The sequence below is a fragment of the Schistocerca nitens genome, chromosome 3 (assembly GCF_023898315.1).
Source record: "Schistocerca nitens isolate TAMUIC-IGC-003100 chromosome 3, iqSchNite1.1, whole genome shotgun sequence".
NCBI lineage: Eukaryota > Metazoa > Arthropoda > Insecta > Orthoptera > Acrididae > Schistocerca > Schistocerca nitens.
The window spans coordinates 825,646,794-825,660,775 of record NC_064616.1 but is presented as its reverse complement, the minus strand read 5'-3'; the positions used below and the strand labels follow the sequence as shown (position 1 = coordinate 825,660,775).

Here is a 13,982-nt window from a genome sequence, read left to right as displayed (position 1 = left end):
ATGAAGACTGGCGAAACCAAGAAAACCTTTAACAGAAAAAAGAAGCTTACTGAGATCATATACAAATTGAACAGTTACAAAGTCTTTCCTAAAAGTATTTACCTGGAGTGTAGTCCTATTTGAAAGTGACGAACGACACACAAAAGAGGAGAACAGAATCTTTTGAAATGTGATGTTACAGAAGAACGCTGAAAGTTAGATGGGTAGGTAATTGTATCTAATCGAGAAGAAAAGTGCTTCGTAACACAACTTGACTAAACGGAGGGACAGCCTGAAGGGCTGCATTCTGAGGCGCAAAGAATGATTAATTTGACAATGTATGGAAATATGTGGGTTAAAAACTTGAGCGGGTAGAGACTACAGCAAGCAGGCTTCAAACGGACGTTGATTGCTGTAGGTATGCGCAGACAGACTTACAGTCTTTGGATTGAAGACCACAACAAAACCTGTCCGCAGCTCGTGGTCGTGCGGTAGCGTTCTCGCTTCCCGCGCCCGGGTTCCCGGGTTTAATTCCCGGCGGGGGTCGGGGATTTTCTCTGCCTCGTGATGACTGGGTGTTGTGTGATATCCTTAGGTTAGTTAGGTTTAAGTAGTTCTAAGTTCTAGGGGACTGATGACCATAGATGTTAAGTCCCATAGCCCTCAGAGCCAACAACAAAACCAGCAACGCGTGGCAGGAGAAAATAGCGCGGTGTTTCAGTTCATGATCTTTTCTTGTGAAAATAAAACAAGGATAATCTGTGAAAAGTTCTTGGGATGGAAGCGCAAAGTGGTTAGCTTAGAACATTCAAAGTTCTCGAACGAGCGATTTGGTGCAGCGATTAAGATAGTGTACCTCTGTTAGCAAGGACAAGGACTGAAATTCCCATCCAGTCACTAACAGTAAGTTGTACATATCCCCATAAGTAGTTTTCGAATATTTCCTCGGTGCTGTTTTTAGAAAGCCACAGACAGCTTCACTCCTCAATCCAAATTTATGCTGCGCTTGTAACGGGATCGTCGTCAACGGAACAGTTAAATCCAATATTCCTCTTTCGAAGTTTCCAGTTTTAACAAGCACTGCATCTGCTTCAGGAATGTTGGTAGTAACATAAGCTGAGGTCACCTTGTGCGCTTCACTTAAATACTTGATAACAGATAGCGTCGTGTGTGTCTATATCTAGACCTGTATTTGTATTCCGCGAATCAGTGTAAACCGTGGAGCAGATGATAATTTCATTTTAATACGCTCTGCATCGCGTTGTAGCTTGCTGTTCAGGTTTCAAGAGGATGGATGGATGGATGGATATGGTGTTATGGGCGCTCAAAAAATGGTTCAAATGGCTCAAAAATGGTTCAAAGGGCTCTGAGCACTATGGGACTCAACTTCTTAGGTCATAAGTCCCCTAGAACTTAGAACTACTTAAACCTAACTAACCTAAGGACATCACACACACCCATGCCCGAGGCAGGATTCGAACCTGCGACCGTAGCAGTCCCGCGGTTCCGGACTGCAGCGCCAGAACCGCATGGTCACCGCGGCCGGCTCAAATGGCTCTGAGCACTATGGGACTTAACATCTGTGGTCATCAGTCCCCTGGAACTTAGAACTACTTAAACCTAACTAACCTAAGGACATCACACACATCCATGCCCGAGGTAGGATTCGAACCTGCGACCGTATGGGCGCTCAACAGTGTAGTCTTTAGCGCCCGTTTCAAGAGGGTGCGTTTCTGGATGAGGTATCGACTATATTGCTTTCCCCTACTTATACCTCCCGAGGAGATCACGAATCTAAAATTAGAGAGATTCGAGCGCGCACGGAGGCTTTCCGGCAGTCGTTCTTCCCGCGAACCATACGCGACTGGAACAGGAAAGGGAGGTAATGACAGTGCCCTCCGCCACACACCGTTGGGTGGATTGCGGAGTATAAATGTAGATGTAGATGTAGAAAACGTCTTCCAGTTCAATTTATTTCGTTGTGTGAGTTGTTGGTAAAATATTATCTTAAAAGACTCACCGCAAACGTTATGTAGAAGGCTGTTGAACATTTGTAGGTTATAATATAGTGTGTCCGTTGGAAGATAATCAGTCACCGTTTTATCGCCTGCTTTTATTGTTCTCATATCTCCTAATTCTGTTTTTTAACTTTTCTGTAGGCTGCAGAGCGGCGTATTTTGCTGCTGCCGGCCGGCCCCCCTTTGGGGAGGAATCGAAATCCAATAAAGAAAAAAAAAATTGGAAGATACGGGACACAACCGTACACAGACTGAGCGGCACACTGCAAGGCCAGACTCTGCAGAGGCGTGCCATAGAAATGGTCAAGCGACATAGAAGGCGCACATAACTCGGACTATATTACGCTTCCGCCTTACGTCACCCGAAGTTCACACATCAACAAAAGTGTTGCATCATTCCTATACGTCGTGCAGGTGTGTTGTTATTCTGACTGTTCCTGTACCATATGGAAGGTCATCCCTGTAGTTGATTGTAAACATACACACAGCTAACGTTAGTTCTACCTACGGGCAGAACACGGCACTCGAATGGATTGTAGAATTTCAGATGGGAGTAAAGCACCATTAATGGTACAACAGAGACGTCTGTTGAACAGGAGAGTGAACATACTTCATGCCGTGAAGGACAATCACGATCAGTGATCGGGTCCGCATCATCACGTTACTCGCAGAAGTCTTGTCAACTAGAGAAGTTGATAGACGTGTGTACTGAAGTCAGAGTCATGTGATGCGGACATGAAATTGATTCCAGTTGGTAGGTAGTGTTGAGGTCTTACACCGTACAGACCGCCCACGTTCGGCAGATGCACGGGATGATCACTTTGAAGTGAAAGGAACCGTGGACTGAGTGCACTAGAACTGAATTTGGCGTTGGGTTCAAATGGTTCAAATGGCTCTGAGCACTATGGGAGTTAACTTCTGAGGGCATCAGTCCCCTATAATTTAGAACTACTTAAACCTAACTAACCTAAGGAGATCACACACATCCATGTCCGAGGCAGGATTCGAACCTGCGCCTAGAACCGCTCGGCCACCCCGGCCGGCTTTGGCGTTGGGAAAGGCTAGGATAAGATTACATGATGAAAACACTATGGACTCCGTTACAGATGGGCAAGAAATCATACAGAATGGGCGCCACAGGATTTGTGTCGTACGTTGGGTACGGATGAAACTCGGATCTCTTTGTAGCTTGATAATCGCAGACAATGTGTCTGGAGACAAACCGGAAATATTGAACGCCTCCAAGTGGAGTGAAGTTCTGTGGTGACATTAAAAAGGGCCGCCAACAGCTTTGCCGCAGTGGTAACACAGGTTCCTGTCAGATCACCGAAGTTAAGCGCTGTTGGGCTTGGCTGGCACTTGGATGGGTCACCGTCCAGGTTTGCCGAGTGCTGTTGGCAAGTAGGGTGCACTCATCTCTTGTCAGGCGAACTGAGGAGCTACTTGACAGAGAGGTAGCGACATCGGTGACGAAAAGTGACAACGGCCGGGAGAGCGGTATGCTGACCACATGCCCCTCCGTATCCGCATCCGATGACGCCTCAGGGCTGAAGATGACACTGCGGCCGGACGTTACCATTGGCCCTTCAAGGCCGGTTCGGACAGTGTTCGTTTTTTTTTTTTATTACATGGGGCCATCGTACATCTCTCGCGGTCGTTAAGGGTAATCTCACTGCACAGTGGTACACGGAAGAGATTCTGCAACCAACAGTGGGACCGTATCGCCAAAAATTTGGTGACAATCTCAACTTGATAGATAATAACTCGAGCGCTCGTCGTGCAGTTCTCGTGAAAACGTTCCTTCAGCATGCTAAGATCACCAAAATGGAGTGACTTGCGTGTCCACCAGACATTATCCCAATCGGACATGCTTGGGATTGATTGAAACGATCTCTTTTTGGACGTCGGCAACAAAACAATAGTCGGCGTGCACAAATTCGCCGTTGAATTCTCCATCGAAGATAGTGACGATATGAACCAGATCACATTCTGATCTCATCAGTGGTAAGCCAAGACGGATTCAAGCCTGCATCTGTGATAGAGAACACTGCTCCTCCCACCATCATCCAATGGCTAACAGACGAGCTTGTCATTATATAAATGTTTGTTTTTTTGATCTGGTATATCTGGATACATTGGAAATGAAAATATACGTATGCCTCAGAGCCAGCATCAGGACTATCTACAGTCGTTACACAGAACTACACATTCTACTAGTTACAATATACTGGATTCAGGACTAGACCATTGTTCAAAGATTGATCAGTGCAGTGAACATTTAGCTAAATTATTGCTAATCTGTGTGCCTCATTTCTGTTTGCCTGAACCTATTTGCCCCTGTGACGAGGCTGTATAGTTGCTGTGTGAAAGAAAACCAACTCAATAACTGCAATTAATTTCTGTAGTAAAAGTTCTCTCCCTGTCACGTTTGTGTTGGACGTCAAGAGCATTTGGTGAATACAACAGATTATATAAATGAATTATTGCACTATTTAGAGAGGATATTAATATTTGAGCAATAATATACGTTACAAAAATTATATTTACGTTTTATGGCCAATATTTTAAGAGTTTATTACCCTCGATACAGTTTTGTTCATTGTCGTACTTGTAAGAAATTCCTGTAAATTTGGAAAGAGACAAGTAAAAGCGGAAATGCGCTTGAAAAGGGACCTAGCTCATCTGAATTGTAATTCTGGTTCATATTAAAACAGCTTCAAAGGTCTGATTACTTTTCAAATGAGTCAATGTGTTAAATATTTGACGTTATGTATGTAAGCGACAGTGCGTTTAGACAATATTTGAAATTGTGCTTAAAGTTTGTTGTTGGACGTCACTAAGAATCACTGAGTGAATATAATCACGGTAATTTGCGCTTTATTTCAAGCAAAAGGCAATTTATCACGCATCTTAATAGTTATGACGCTATGTTTCCTGAATTATCTGTCGTAAAATGATATAATTTTGCAGGTACATTCAGTGATGTATGTAGATGCAGCCCGCAAAGTGTGTTGTGAATAGAGCTGTAGTAGAAAAGTAATAAATTAAAACGTCATGTCTGATGTTAGAGTTTTACTGCGTGGTATTTTAAACAGAAGCTAGTTTTTCAAGCATTTAAATGTGTACGACGTCATATCTCTTGAAATATGTGTCGTACAATGGTATAATTTTGCAGGTACATCACTGGTATGTGTGGATACTGTCTGTGAATATTTTTACGAACAGAGTCGGCTGTAAAGAAGTAATAAATTAAAACGTGTCAGATGCTAATATTTTATTGTATGAACAGTGAAAATGTAGTATACGACACACTGTTTTCCTTTCATCATTTTTTAAGGGATGTCAGAGAGAAAATGTTTCGTAATGACTTGAAATTGTGTGTAAAGTTTGTTGGAAGTCATTAAATGCTCTCATTCTCGAATAGTGGATTAATAAATTCTGTGTAATTGCTCGGCGGCAGTTGCGCTGTCATAAGACAAACACAAAGTTTCTAACTGTAATGTTTGTCTTATTGTATTATACTTTAAACATAATATTATACCTCTTAATGTGTAGATTACGACAGCATTTAAATTTTGAAATTCGCTCAATAATTATGCGAAATGTAGAAAATAAACTTTTTGTTCCTCTGCAAGCCGTCGGACAGGCAGCAACCTGTAAATGGTATTGCGTTCCGGATTCCGGGATAGTCGCTTAGATGGCATAATTCATGTACATCAACGTATTCAATACTCACATAAATCTTTAAAGAATGCTTTAGTTTCTGGGGATGTATGTGGTAAAAATAACTCTTATTACTTAATTTTCTGTGTACACGATTATGAACATTCAAATTAAACTGGTCTGGATCTATTCCACAGTGCTATAAAGATGAAGCAAAATAGCGCACGAAAACCAGGAATTCTGAAGAGTGTGGAAAAGTGCGGCAGTTGGCTCTTGCGACACACCCCTGTTGCTGACTAAAATTACTACGACGATTATTCGGAAAGTAAGGTCCCATAGGTTGCGAAATGGAAATAACAATAAAACTCTTTTTTTTTTATTTGCAGCAGTTAGCTACACCTTAGAGCTACTTCTCTAGATAGTTGCCGCTTCGACTTAGAATTTGTCATTGTGTTGTACCAAATTTCAAATACCTTCGTGATCGAAAGGAGCCGCCTGTACTTTCCGCCAATTCTCTAAGCTGGTATGCAGCTCATTGTATGTGCCAAAATGTTGTGTTCACAGCAAGCGATTCATGTGAGCAAAACCGAAAATCAGAGGGAGGCAAGTTCGGGCTGTATGTTGGGTGTTCAAACACTTCTCATCGAGCGTGCTGCAGGAGCGTCCTCGTTGCCCCTGCGATGTGAGATCGAGAATCGTCATGGAGAAAGAAGTGGATGGCAGTTACGGTATGTGAGGTTACATGAAATCAGACGAAATCTCTCGTCAGGCACCCATACTTGGCGAAAGACACTATTTTCAAGGTGCTCACTGTGCTCCCTGAACTGAAAGCAGGAATGTGATGAAATCGACGGACATACTGGAGACGCTGCCCAACATATCTGTGCAAAGCTTCATCCGATTGTCACTATCGTTTCAATTCCGAGACCGATCGGACGTTACTTCCCGAATAACCCTCGTATTTAGAAGCGAAGGGGGAGACGATGGGTATTTAAGTGGAACGATATAGTTCATGTGTACTGTACAACTGTCTAACTGTGCATGATGGCTGTTTTTTGATGACGTTATTGGATGTGTTAATAGCTGTAAAGAAAAATGACATATCTGAAGAACTGTGGTCAGCCGCGCGGGATTAGCCGAGCGGTCTCAGGCGCTGCAGTCACGGACTGTGCGGTTGATCCCAGCGGAGGTTCGAGTCCTCCCTCGGGAATGGGTGTGTGTGTGTTTGTCCTTAGGATAATTTAGGTTAAGAAGTGTGTAAGCTTAGGGACTGATGACCTTAGCAGTTAAGTCTCATAAGATTTAAGAAAAACAAAAATTGTGGTCAGAGAAACAGTTGTTGGGCAACGGTATCTGCGTCTGCGATGACAGTAGTGCGGAGTCGTAGAATCTTCGACAATCATTAGTGGAAAAGTGCGGTGTGTAGCACGCAGGGTACGTTGAGTGTACAGTGTAATCCATGGACGCACTTTTGTAACGATGTGAGTTGCAGATTTATTACGAGGAGGAATGATGACTCAGAACAATGGCTGGGTAGCATACGGACAAAGAAAACGTTTTGAAATGAAGAATAAGGTATTATTTGATGAGGTAAAAGTTTATTTCTATTTTTGTGGGCTTGTATTGTTGGTCCACTTCATCCGCGCCACAGTCGATTTATTGATAATTATTCTGTTGATTGATCTTCTGAGTTAATCTACTGTACCATGGAAGTTATTAGAGTAAATGGATTGTTATATTAGAGTCTATAAATGTTATAATTTTTTTATAAGTTCCTTCCTAACTGAGATTTCAGAACATGTGTTTTATTGGCATTCAGTGTCAAGATTATGAATCCAATTACACTGGACCAACAGTAGTTAATTTTCAGCAGTATTTTTTTAGATGTTGTGGAGCCTTGCTGTGTTGCTATTTCTGCCGGTACTTCATTCTGCAGGTGAGATTTATAATACGTGATTGTTTCGGTTTCTTTGGGCAATGTAGGCTCTGCCACTTTATTTTACTAGGGACTTATGTCAGTACTGAAATATTCGTGTGTTTCAGGTTACATTCTTATACAGACCGACATTACAGCTTCTGTTTATACAGTTAAGTTTTATTTTATTTATTTTATTTTTTTTTTCAAACCGTTCGCACTGCCCAATTATTGGTTTGCTGATTTATGTGCGTATAAATGAGATCAGTTTTCACACACAAAGGATTCTTTTCAGTTTCATGTAAGTGATGTAGCTTTGAGCTTATTAACGCATTTAGGTTGTCAGTTCACATTCCCAGGTTTATATTTACGATAACACACACACAAGTGAAGGGTACACACTTACAACTGTTGTTTAAGAAGGCTTATCTCCTTCAAATGCCTTTACTGCATATGCTGAAGTTCTGCTCAAGTGTGGGGTATTTTTGAGCACGATTAACGAAAAAATTCTACAAAGACAACGACTAAAGTTAAAAGAATTTGTAGATTCCTGGTTAATGTAACGGCAGTATTGGAAAGTTGAAAAAATCTCGAAGAAAGATGCCCCTATTATTTCGTTTAAACCGCTTTACTGTGAGGTTTTTAGAACTATGACATAATCCTCAAACCCTTTTATACACAATGAAACAAGAAGTCTCCGGAAACGCATAGATTTTCGTTCCACAAAAACCAGGAAGGAAACTAATGAGGTCTAGGACCTTTTAATGATAATACTTCGGCGCTTAATCTTTGGGGACAGCTTCCCACTATGTTCTGATACCTTGAAGGGGGACATTGATCCCATTATTCCTGAACGTGGTGAATAAATTTTGTACAGTTTGGGGAACTTTCTTCCCACTCATACTGTACATAGCTAATAGCTGTTGTCCGATTCGGAAGACTTTGATCTCATTCTTTCTAAATATGCAGAACAATTATTATCCGTTTGGGAGTATTTTGTTTACTTCCTTCCTTAACATGGTGAAAAATTGTGGTCATGCATCTGCGTAAACTGAAATGGCTCATAGTCAACTCTTTGTTTCAGCCGGCCGCTGTGACCGAGCGGTTCTAGGCGCTTCACTCCGGAACCGTGCTCCTGCTACGGTCGCAGGTTCGAATCCTGCCTCGGGCATGGATGGGTGTGATGTCCTTAGGTTAGTTAGGTTTAAGCAGTTCTAAGTCTAGAGGACTGATGACCTCAGATGTTAAGTCCCATAGTGATTGGAGCCATTTGAACCATTTTTTTCTTTGTTTCAGCCCAAAGATGTTCAGTGCTGTTATGGTATTTCTTTCATTAAGACCAATCTACAAAATTCGCTTGATGTTTCTTCAAACCTTGAATCAATTATCCTTACCCTGTGGAAATGAGCATTACGCTAATAAAGGAGACGTCAGAGCCCGACAAAATGGCAGTGTCACAAGCATGATATTGTCTAAAATATTTCCCGAGTGCATTTCGACGTCGCCAAAAACTAATGGAACGGGCTATGCAACATAGCTGTCGGTGCTACGCAATGGTATAGATCGTTTTCCAGGCATTTTTAGACACGCCTATCAAAATTTTGCATCAGCTATCGTAACTCAACACCCCACAAACCTTCTCCCACTGCGCCTTAAACCGATGAAGCCGTTGTTTGCACCACTCTTAGTGACGTCACCTGTTTGTTCTTGTGATCATTGGGTTCTAGGAAGCAGCAAGAAAATGGAAACAGAAATCAACATCGGACCAGTGTTGTGGATCGGATTAACAATTTCCTTGCAGACAGAACAAGTCGTTCTCAAAGGAACGAAATCGTCAGACAGAAAAGTACCTTTTGAAATGGCCCAGTGGAGTTTACAGGATCACTATTGTTACTTATATACGGTATATAAAGGAGGTGGTGGATAGCCTACGAAGCTCCGTGAGGTTGTCCGGGGAAGACGATCTACATTTATGCCTACATCAACATAAATACTTCTCAAGCCAGCATATGGTACATGACAGAGGGTAACTGGTACCACTACTAGTCATTTACTTTCCTGTTTCACTCGCTAATACAGTGTTTTAGGGTGACGCCTAAAAAATTTGGCAACAGTTTGCTTACAGCAAACCAAGAAAAAAGTTCGGTTATCATAGGCTCTAAAATGCTTACCTTAAGAGCTATGAGCACTTATTCATCCTCGACACAGTGAACCACAGCACTTCTGCTGCAAGCTCTCCCCTTTCATATTTGCCGAGGAGGCAGTGTGGACGAAAACAAGATATATATAACCGGTAAACATAGACTCTGAAACGCCTGCATTAAGAGTTACGAGGAATTGCTCATTTTCGCTATAGTCAAACACATCTCTCCTACTGAACGAGTGTTTGTAGCTCTTAGGGTGTGAATGTTAAAGCCCATTTTTACTGGATATTTGTTCTTGTTTTGGTCCATACCATCTTCCCCAAAAATGTGGAAAGCAAAGAGCTTGCAGAAGAAGAGATGTGGTTCACAGTATCGAGAAGGAACAAATGCTCATAGCTCTTGCGGTATGCGTTTTAGAGCCCACGTTTACTGAACTTTTTTTTTTTTTAAGGAACCTGTCCTCGAAATTTTAAAACGTCATATTGAAACACCCCGTATGCCTCTGTAGAGACCTAATTTTTCTTATATTCGTGCTTCTTACGCGAAATGTTCGTTGCGGCAGTTGAATCGCTCTGCAGTCAGCCTATAATGTTGGTTCTCTAAATTTTCTCAGTAGTACCTCCCAAAAAGAACGTAATAATTTAGTGGAGATCGAAGCTACCGGTAAAAAACGTAGCAGCACGCCTATGAATTACATCTATGTCTTCCAAATCCGGCTTGGTGGGGATCCCAAACACTCGAGCATTACTCCACAATAAGTCGCACTTCTATATGCCGGTATCCCTTATGGATGAGTTACATTTCCCTAGAATTCTCCCAGTTAACTGAAGCTGACCATTCGCCTGCCCTACTGGCGACTTTATGTGCTATTTTTATTTTATATAGCTTTGCAACGTTAGGACTAAAAATTTAATCTACTCCACTGTGTCAAGCAGCACACCACTAATAACGTATTCAAACATTACAGGACTGTTTTTTCTACTCATCCGCGCGAACTCTTATTTTTCTACATCTATAGTAAGCTGCCATTCATCACGCCAAATAGAAATTCTAAGTCATCCACTCGCGAATACTACAGCGTTATCAGCAAACAGTTGCAGACTTCTGCGCACCTACCCATCAGATCATTCACATAGTATATACAAAGAACAAGACCGGTCCTATCACACGTTCCTTGGGCACTCCTGACGATACCCTTCTCTCTCTCCTGAACACTCATCGAATTGGGTTCTATTACATAAAAGACATCGAGCTACTCACGTATCTCGAAACCTAATCCATATGCTCGGACCTTCGTTAACAGTCTACAGTGGGGCACTGTGTCAAACGCTTTCCGGAAATCTATGAATATGAAATCTACCTGTTGCCGTCCATCCATGATTATGTACGTAGGAAAGTTTTGATACCACAGAATTGTAGCAAAATGCAGGAAGAACTGCAGAAGGTGACGTTCAACGGAAATAAATTTAGCGTATTCTGCAACCCAAATGACAATTAACCACTGTAACGTGTCTGTTTTCTTCTTCTTCCTGTCGTGTGTAACAACGTTTGCGAATGGTGTAGCTGCGGTGGGAGGTGGGTGCCAGACTGGTTGATATTCATCCAGTGTGATGTGGGAAACGGCAGAAAAACTATATTCACGGTGGCAAGCACACTGGCCTTCGTCAATAATCCAGCGAGCGGATTCCATCCGGGGCCGGCGCGTCTTCCGACTCCCGGAAGTGGCGTTCAAATTCGCGCGGCTGTCTGGAAAAAGCAGCAATCCTAAAACGCTAGGAGTGTCCGTCTAAGGCGAGACAACAACGTCAACTGATTTTGGGAAAGAAGTCCCAGGCTTATGTACCTTGTAATTCATCTATGAAATATGTGGCTTTTGGAAGAATTGTTGGACCGATTCTTAGCATTACTTATCGTTCTACCTCATTTACAAGCTAGGACTGGCAGAGGAGGTAAAGTTGATACAAATAAGAGTTGCGTTTTTCGTCATGTTTACATTTAGTACGGTTCGGAGCATTCAGAAATGCTCGCCTAACCGTAAGTGGCAGACGTACCAAGAGAGGTGTTTTGAAACACGGATAGGTTTGCTGTAAAACTAGACAATGTACACCCAAGGAGAGCGAGAAAACATGTTAATTCCTTCTATATCCGAGCGTGTGCTGAAAGCTAATGCCTCCGAATTTTTATATGTGAAAACTCTTACAGCTTTTTAAATAAAACCAAACATTCTACATCTTTAGCCTTTATGTCTACATATTTATTTCTCCACACAATCACGCTGGCGACAAACACATTTCTCCCATCGAGAGACCTGTTCGTTGATGCTGTCACTGTAGAATGTTTGATGGAGCCTCAACCTCTCCTCTGCGTGCACCGATTCATCACTAGCGAAGTGAAGTTCTCGAAGGTGTTATGTTGTGGAAGCAGACGAAAATCGGATGCTGTCAAGCCAGGACTCTATGGCGAATGATCTATGGCAGTGAACCCAAGGTGTCGGAGCGTTGGTCTGGCATTGTCAAGCTGAAGGAGAGGGAGCTCTGTGTGTGGACGAACTCTTCGAATTCGAAACTCGATTATAGAGCGCTGTTCCACACGCACCAACATAGTTATGTTAAACACTACCGCAATTCGGAGCTCTCTAGCAGCAGAGGGCTACAGATATGTAGACATGAAGTATAAAGATGCAGAATGTTAATGACGTTTGTTTTACTTAAAAAATTTAAGAGTTTTCACATAAAAAATTCGCAAACTTTCCTTTTCAGCACACTCTCTTACGTCTCACGATATGTCCGTGGCACAAAAATTTAAGTTCCCACGCACGATACTCGAGTGGAATAGGAAGGGGAAAATTCTAGTCGTTCCGAAAACAACGTTCGCCAGCCATCATAAGATAGTTTGCGAGGTACAGATGTAAATGTAGATTGTTCTGTAACTTATCTCTGCCTTTGAGCAGCCGGACAGCTTTGCAATAGGAGACATTATGCGTGTCGACTGAGTTCCTTAGTACTCGGAGAACACTGGATTCAACGTTTTCGTTCGTTTGTACTTCAGTGTAACATCGTAACCACTTAACTGCGCAAATATAACTGCTGTGAAATATCTCTAAAGGATTCTCCGTTGTATTAGACACCTATGATCATGTCTCATGAACAGAGTTATTGCTCTCTCCAGTCTGAGAAAACGCATGTCTGTGATAATCACTCCTTGCGTGTAAATTTAGATTCCCGCATACAGAATGCTAGACAATTCACTGATTGTATATCCGGTGAGATGTTTGGGGGCTGTTGGCTGCATACTGTGTTTCTACCGTAGCTGTTTTAGAGGTAACAAGTTATTAGTTAGATCGTCCTGAGTGATATTCAAACAGTCATGTTATGAACAACTGGTGTGCAGTTTAAACCTGTAGTACGAGAAAGTCTGGAGCCGCGCGACAGCTGCGGTCTCAGGTTCGAATCCTGCCTCGAGCATGGATGTGTGTAATGTCCTTAGGTTAGTTAGGTTTAAGAAGTTCTAAGTTCTAGGGGACTGATGACCTCAGAAGTTAAGTCCCATAGTGCTCAGAGATTTAGTACGAGAAAAATATCCCTACCATAACTCCTCTGTGGTTTACCAAAAACAAAGAAAGATAATAAATCTACAGCTTAGCTTGTCGTCGATGGTGAGGACGTTAGAGAGGAAGCAATTGTTCAAGAAGAGATGGAAGGTGATGGAGAGGTGACAGTGCATAGCTTCAGTACATCAGACGTTTCGCCAGAATATTACGTTGAATCAAAAATTTCCTCCCATTATCGGATCTAGTGAGGCATTGTGGGTGGCGAAATGATCTCCGAAGGAGGATATTAAGCTCGGCACCTTCTTATTGTTATTTAAGACCAGCCGACTGTTTACAATCGTTGGGTTTGATCATCGTGTCGCATTTCATGACATAGACAACCATAGCAAAAGAAACACTGATAGAAAAAGCATTCTTCACAGACAAACGAACTACTCTGACCAAGAATGAGGACTCATTGGTTGTGTATTAGAATATTCCACTGCGTTTGTGTTCGAAGTTAACGACCAACGATTTTTCTTTTCTTTTTCTTTTTGGTCAGATATGGAGATGTGCACAAGACTGCGTGGAGGAGCAGTAAAAGAGTAAATTTTATTAATCCACGACGTCTAACTCCCCTCCTCCTCCAAAAAAGTATTTCATCATTACTGCCAGCAGCAAAACGAACCCTAAAAGTCGAAAGACAGGGTGCCAGCACGTCAGAAACAAACATG

The 13,982-nt window shown here is 42.2% G+C and overlaps 1 pseudogene; it reads left to right on the top strand.

Moving 5' to 3' along the window:
* Positions 1-3,278: 3,278 nt before the first annotated feature.
* Positions 3,279-3,397, top strand: LOC126250290 (5S ribosomal RNA; annotated as a pseudogene).
* The last annotated feature ends 10,585 nt before the right edge of the window (positions 3,398-13,982 follow it).